A 7312-nucleotide genomic window follows, 5' to 3' on the forward strand; every position below is an offset into this window, starting at 1 on the left:
AAATAAAAAATCCTGAAATAGTGAAAGCTGGAAAAATATGAGCAATAAAATAAACAACTTTAATAGTAAAATATGAGTGAAAGCAACAAATAAATATGTATTTAGTGATACAAATAATTGGCTTCATTGATAAAAAGTGATGTGACGGGAACAGAGAAATCTTTCATATAGAAGAGTTCAAAACAATGCAGGAAAATAGCATCCCCTCCTTCATGTGGAGCTTAGTATTCTTGCCTTTTTAGGAGTGGGCAGACTCAGTGACTTGAATGCAACAAACAGTAAAGGAATAAGGGAAATTATTACATTCCCAAAGGATGAACCTGACACAAACTACCTTGACAATGAATGGACTGTGGCACTTCAAATATTTCAGTGACCATCAGGTAACATCATTATGATGTGGCAACAAAGCATTTCAAATCCATACTATTTCTTCAAAAATTATTTAATCAGTTCTTTTTACAGGTAACTGACAATGACCATTTTCACAAGCAGGGAACAAACCATAAGGATACTCTATCCCTCAATGTTGAGTACCTATCTTTAAGTAATCAAATAGAATAATTAGTTTTAATTTGTTTTTAATTAACAAATATATATATTTCACATGTTAATGGATGCAAACATAATACTTTCAAATGCATGACACACAGTGATCATATCTGATTATCTATCATCTACTTTTATCCCTTGTCCTGCACCAGCACTCTTCCTACTCTCAAGAAATTACTATTGGGCTTCCATATTACTTTTTAAAAAATCAATTCTAAGATGTAGGTGGCAAAAATGGTAATAGAAAAATTATTTTTGCAGCCACAAACAAGCATTTGCAGAAATGAACTGTCCCCACATCTCAGAGACCATAAATGTTAACACCTGGCTGAGTCTCCCTTTGTCTCATTGTACACAATTCAAAAAAAAATCTCCAGCTATTGCTTTCACTATGATGACCTTAAATTTTCCTCACACATTTGGCTTCAGTTCTCACCACATGAGGACAAGGGCTCCACTTAGATCATCAGAAACCACAATGGCATCAAATCTAAAGGTCCCTCCTTTGTCACTCTGTAGTTCACTTTTTAGTAGATTTTTTAACAAAAACTTACTTTTTAGAATCATCTCTTCCAGAAATCCATGTCATTACATTTCCCTGGTTTTCTATCTCTTTAACTGGATGCCCTCACTCTCCATCTCTTTCATAGACTTCGCTTTTTCATTGCTAAATATAGGTGTGTCCCCACCTCAGAAAAATGATCCCTGTACTTCTATAACTTTACCCACACCCAGGATTTTGATAAGTCTCGTGGCAGTATTTTCCACATTCCCTTGCCTCCCAAATATCCATTTTATTCCCAGTCCTTTTCTCTTACCTTCAGACATGTTCATGTGGATATCTAAGAGAAATCACAAACATCAATGCAAAAGCCTTTCTCAAGACTAGCCTCATGTGGTCTTTCTGCCCCATTCAGAACTGGGTATCAGCAACTACCCTAGAGTGCTAAAGTTTAGCAATTGTTCTTGGTCTTTTAACCATTACACTCACCCCAATTCATCCCCCAACCCTTATTCTAAAGACAATATTATAAACATTTGTGTGTGTGTGTGTGTGTGTCTGTGTGAGAGAGAGAGAGAGATACATATATTCAAAATTATAAACATATAAGTATACAATTTAAATATATTAAATATCTATAAAATATATATTTATAAATAAATTAATCAGATTAAACCACTTTTATTTCTGTTATGAAGTCATGCCATCATGTTATATAATGCATATTCTATTGGAAATCATATCCATGTGAACAAGTTCTGCTAAATGGCCACAAAGCCTCTTCCTATCAAGAGATTTATAAGCTGCTTTTGCCAAAAAGCACTGATTGTTCACTTAGGCCTACAGATGCCCAATGGATAACCGCAAGTGAGATAACCATTGGCATCAATGAAATATATTTATTCTATTTATTGGCTTACAATAATCACAGCATAGAAAAGAGAAAGAAATATCTGCAATATTAGTAAGGACTCCTGAAACATCCTAGGCACAACAGAAGTAGGAAGAGGCCATGACTGAATTGCATCTCTTACCCCACTTCTGAATAGAATTTTGAAAACAAAATATGTATATAAATATATATGTTCACACACACACACACACACACACACACACACACACACACACACTGGATGGTGAGTGTAATCCTCCCTTCCATAGTTGGATGATTAATTTCATACATATAACTAATGAAGATTTGTTTTTAAAAAAATTTAAAAGCTACTTGTAAAACATGTACTGAAGAGCTTTCTAAAATTAGTAACCAAGCCAGCCAATGAGTAGGCAGATACTCTGGTGGACGCTAGGAAAAAAATCAAAAGTATAATTCTGGCGCCATCTAGTGTCTAATAAGGAGCTAACACTTCTAACAACGAAAGTACCCACGTTAAGCACAGCCCTAAGTACAAGTAGAGATGAAACAGGAATTCTTGAAACCTCAATAAATGGTGAGGAAATTCAACTGGAGAAGCAAGAAATGGAATATATTCTATGGAGGCATTTATCTCACAGGTAGAATAGGATTGGGGCAGGTAAATGACATGGCTAGGAGTGTCTTAGAATAATTCAGAAGGTAAAACATTTATGGATGATAACCTTAGATCAGATGCCTAAAAGAGGTCAGTACTCCGTGTTTCTGTATTGCTTGAATTCTTAGGTCAGACCAGGGGAATGATAATCCCCAGAAAAATGGGAGTAGAGGTTCCTTGCTGTTTTGTTGATGCCCATGTCCTCTTTGCCTAGAACAAAGCCTGGTGTTAATAGTTTTATTTTAAAAAGCAAGGGGTTATGTTACCATGTATAAAACCAAATGAGGGCTGGAAAGTGGCTCAAGTAGTAGCATGATCACCTGGCATGCATGTGGCCCGGGTTCAATCCTCAGCACCACATATAAACAAAGATGTTGTGTCTGCTGAAAACTAAAACATAAATATTAAAAAAATTCTCTCTCTCTCTCTCTCTCAAAAATAAAAAAATGAGGGTTGTGGTTATGCCTAGAGGTTGAGTGTTCGCCTATTATGAATGAGGCACTGGGTTCAAGCCTCACCACCACATAAAAATAAAATAAATGCACTGTGTTCATCTACAACTAAAACATAAATATTAAAAAAAAAACTAAATGATAACACTGTCAAAAATAGATCTCTTACCCATCCATGCAAACTGCCTTTTAGGGAATCATGAAGCTGAGGCTTGGCCTTACTCCAGCCTGAGAAGCTGGTGTCACTTTGTGTCCTACTTTACAGATGCAGGGAGTTTCTAAAAGTCGCTTCTGGAAAGGGTCAAGGCCTTCTCCCCCATCAATGCTTTTTTCATTGTCCAGGTGCTAGGAAACCCCTGCCTGTGAGCCAGTGCAGTGGAATGTGCAACCCAGGCCAGGCTCCAGCAAGTGATGGCTGCATCCCAGGCTTACCCTCTTGGGACCTCCAGGTCTCAGTATGTACAGAGCAGACACCAAGAGAAGTCTCTGTGAACATTCTGGAAAAATTGTTGTTCTCCCAAAACAAAGTTTCTCAGGTAATATCCCCAGGGTTCCTCCCAGAAACCCCATGGAACCCAACCAACCTGAAAATATGGAAAGTGCACAGCATTTCATGAGAGGGAGGAACCAAGAAAGGCTGTGCTGTGGCATCTTCAGCCTCCCTCCATTGTCTCAGTTGTAAGTGGGAAAACTGAAGCCCCCTGTGGAGCAGACCCTGAGGTCACATTTCTATCTCAGAGCGCAAAGACCCTTCTTCCTCACTGGGTCAACAGTGACTCCTAACAGAATTCCTGGATGCCTCTCCTGACTCCCTTTGCCTCCTGTGGATGCACCCACCATGCCTTCTGCTCCCGCACCACTGTGCCACCTTATTCCTAGGCTACGCTCACATAAGGGGTCCTGAATGAAATGCTGCTACCCACGTGCTTCCTCTGTCTTCTCCCCGCCCACAGTTCTTATGGGATGGGCTCCACTCACTCAGCCTGACTCTGCATCACCATCTCTGCCAAACAATTAAGCCCCACTAAGTCCTCTCCACTTTTCTTCATAGGCTCCACCCAGCGTCTGGCCTCTTACCTGCACTGTTCTGCAGAGCAACGCCCACTCCACCCATTTGATTCTCTGCATTCTGTCCACATGGCTCATCCTCTGCCGACCTATTTAACTCTCTGGGATTGCAGGTTTTTTTCCTCTAGCTGTGGAAGCTTTGCTGTCTGGCTTGGCTCAATTCCACCAACATCCACTAGCGTACCAAATGACTCAGATTTTCTTTGTTAGCTATGCTTTTCCATCAAGATCACTCCTACACCAGCCACCCTGTGTCACCTGGCCTTTCCACTGCTCCTCCAAAACTTCATCTGAAATGAATGAAAGAAATCTTGCAGAGATGCCCATGATTGTGACACCACTGAGTCTAAGGGACAATTACATTTGGGCTCTGGTCACGTTTGGACCCCAAACGTGGATGACCTTGAACCACTTTGCTAACCTGAGTCAGACTATCTCCATTTACAAAATGTAGCTGATGATAATATTTTATTTGCATAAATGTGAGCATGTTTTCAGCACTATCTGTGTATTATGGATTCAGGAGAGATATTGGCCAGCAACTAGCAAGGTCCCTACCCTATATGTGAAACAGCCCAGCCAGAATTAAAAAAGTATGTTTGCAAAGGACATGGCCTTCAGATTTTCTTTAGCTCTGTGGCCTTCAGCACCCTTTCTTACCCTTTCAGCACAGGATGGGCACAGGTACTTGGCAAACAAGAGTCATCTGTGATCTCTTCTCCAGCCAGCCTGGGGCATCTCAGAATGAGGGACCATAGGTGTCTGATCATGGCTATCTTTCTCAAGATTCAGTTTCAAAAGAAATTGCCTCCTTATACTGACTTCTGTATAACTATGGTTTATTCTGACAGCCTGACTCAATGCTGTAAGGACAGGGCACAGTTGGAGGCTTCGGTTTCAAGCTGCAGAAACTGATCTGGATGCTTTAAAATATGCACTAGATAACACTGGGGAGGTCAAGGGAACCTGATAGCAAAGTTCAATAAAACTAGAGCTGGGTTTTGCCAGGTGATCTCAGTGCCCAAAACCCCTTTATAGTCCTTCCTGGAGCCTGCTGCTATATGAGCACACTGTAAGTCATTCTGCTGTTACTTTGTTGCTGCTCAGATTCTAAGTCTTCAAAGAAGAGGTCCAGTTGGCTGGATATAGGTACTGGCAGGGAATATGAATTCTCCACATTCAACTAGGTATTGAAGGATGAGTAGAAATTTGCTAAAAAGCAAAGAAAAGCACATTCTAGGTAAGAAAACCATTTGTGACCTCATAAAGGTTTTGTGTCCTCTCAGAATCACATAACCACACTATGCCAGATGCTTTTCTCATACTGTCATTCCCTAAAACTTTCAAAAATAGTGCTGTAAGTTGGGAAATTGATCGCATTTTTTAAATGAAAATGCTACAGGCTCTTATAAAGAATTCAAAGTATAAGAAGAATACTGCAAAACTGAGCAAGGGGTGGGAATCTTGTCAAAACCCAGTGCCCCAAACATCAGAATTAACATTAGACTTTATTATTTTCTAGGCCTTTCTAGTCACATAGATTGGAGTGTGAATAAAAAATGGGGGTGGGTAGAAAGAAAGAAAAAAACTTTTATTAAAATAAGATTAAATGTGGGCTGGGCTTGTGGCTTAGTGGGAAAATGCTTGCCTAGTACATGCAAGGTTCTGGGTTATATCATCGATACCACATAAAAATAAAGAAATAGCCCAGCCCTGGGGGGCTCTGGGCCAGGGTGTATACCCATACATCCTAACTTAGCTGGTCCTCACTCTGGATACCAGTGGGAAGAACCTGACAGAGCAGAACAACTACAGCAACATTTCTCACGAGGGGAAGCACACACGGCTCTATGAGCGGTCCTCGCACATCAATCCAGCCCAGAGTGGCAGCCACAAAAATGTGGATTCTGCCTACTTCCCTGGCTCTTCTACATCATCATTATTAGACAATGACAATGAGGGTAGTGCAAAGGTAGAAGGTTCCTCCACTGCCTCTTCAGGAAGCCAGCTAGTGGAAGGCAAAGAGAGCCAGATGCGCACATTCCAACTAATCCCCTGCCTCCTGTAGATGCCCACCAGGGACCACATGGACATCACCACACCTCTCCTGCCCCCATTACACTTGAGGTGCTAAAAATGGCCAAGCACAGGCACAAGAAGGGGCTGATGTACCCTTACATCTTCCAAATCCTGAAGAAGTGTGAAATCAAAATTGCTGTTTCTATTGAAGATGAAGCCAACAAACATCTTCTTCTGGCTTCTCTTTTTAATAGGCCAGTTCATCAGTAGGTTTACAGAGTCCTGTTTAGTTTGGCAGAAAGCAGAAAGGAAACTGAGAGACTTGCTTTAAGAAATAACAGACTTCCACCAGAATTCTCACTAGTGATCATGAAGGAATGGGCAGCTTACAAGGGGCAATCTCCTCCAACCAAGTCTCAGGGCAGGGGCAGAGGCTTTGCAGGAGTCTGTGGCTTTGGCAGCCCTTATGGGAAAACCATAGCAACTGGCCCTTACCATGCCTTCTGGGTGGAGGCAGCATCAGAACACTGTGGAGCCTTCTTAGGCAGTGACAGCAGTGAAACTAGCAAGTCCCAGGGTGGAGTCCAAACTATACCTTCTCAGGGAGGGAAACTAGAAATCGCTGGCACTGTGGTTGGACACTGGGCAGGAAGCAGGCAGGGCTGTGGAGTCTGAGGGCCCTTCCCATTGCAAGTGGTCTCTGTCGGAGGAACAACAAGAGGGCATCCAATAGGAGTTATTTCCATCCTAGAAATACAGAGGTTTGGTAGAGTTGGAAGGCACTATGGCCGAGGTTGTAAAATCCAGGGAGCAATTCAGGGCAGACCTCCTTATGCTGCTTCAGAGGAAGAAGTGGTCAAAGAGCTGAAGTCAAAATCTGGGGAATCAAAGTCCTTTGCCATGTCTTCACACGGGTCCCTGGCTGAAAATGCAGTGATGGCCGAGGAAAAGCCAGTACCCCAGATGAATGAAAGTGCAGGGGACACCAGGGCCCCCAGCCACTCAAAAGTGCCTTGAACAATGACTAAAATGGGCACTAAACATCCTCTTTGAAATGCACTAAATACAGATAGCACCTGCTGCAGCGAGGCTGCTCTGGAGGCAGATATCTTAAATAAAGAAGAGTAAACTTATTTTTTATAGAGGGTGAAGGATGCTGGAAGGGTAAAGGTTTAGGAATATCTGGAGAG

At 41.6% G+C, this 7312-nt stretch overlaps 1 pseudogene; it reads left to right on the top strand.

The window, feature by feature from the left end:
* Positions 1-4777: 4777 nt before the first annotated feature.
* LOC144374309 (constitutive coactivator of PPAR-gamma-like protein 1 pseudogene) lies at positions 4778-7312 on the top strand (annotated as a pseudogene).

The sequence above is a fragment of the Ictidomys tridecemlineatus genome, unplaced genomic scaffold, assembly GCF_052094955.1.
Source record: "Ictidomys tridecemlineatus isolate mIctTri1 unplaced genomic scaffold, mIctTri1.hap1 Scaffold_634, whole genome shotgun sequence".
Classification (NCBI taxonomy): domain Eukaryota; kingdom Metazoa; phylum Chordata; class Mammalia; order Rodentia; family Sciuridae; genus Ictidomys; species Ictidomys tridecemlineatus.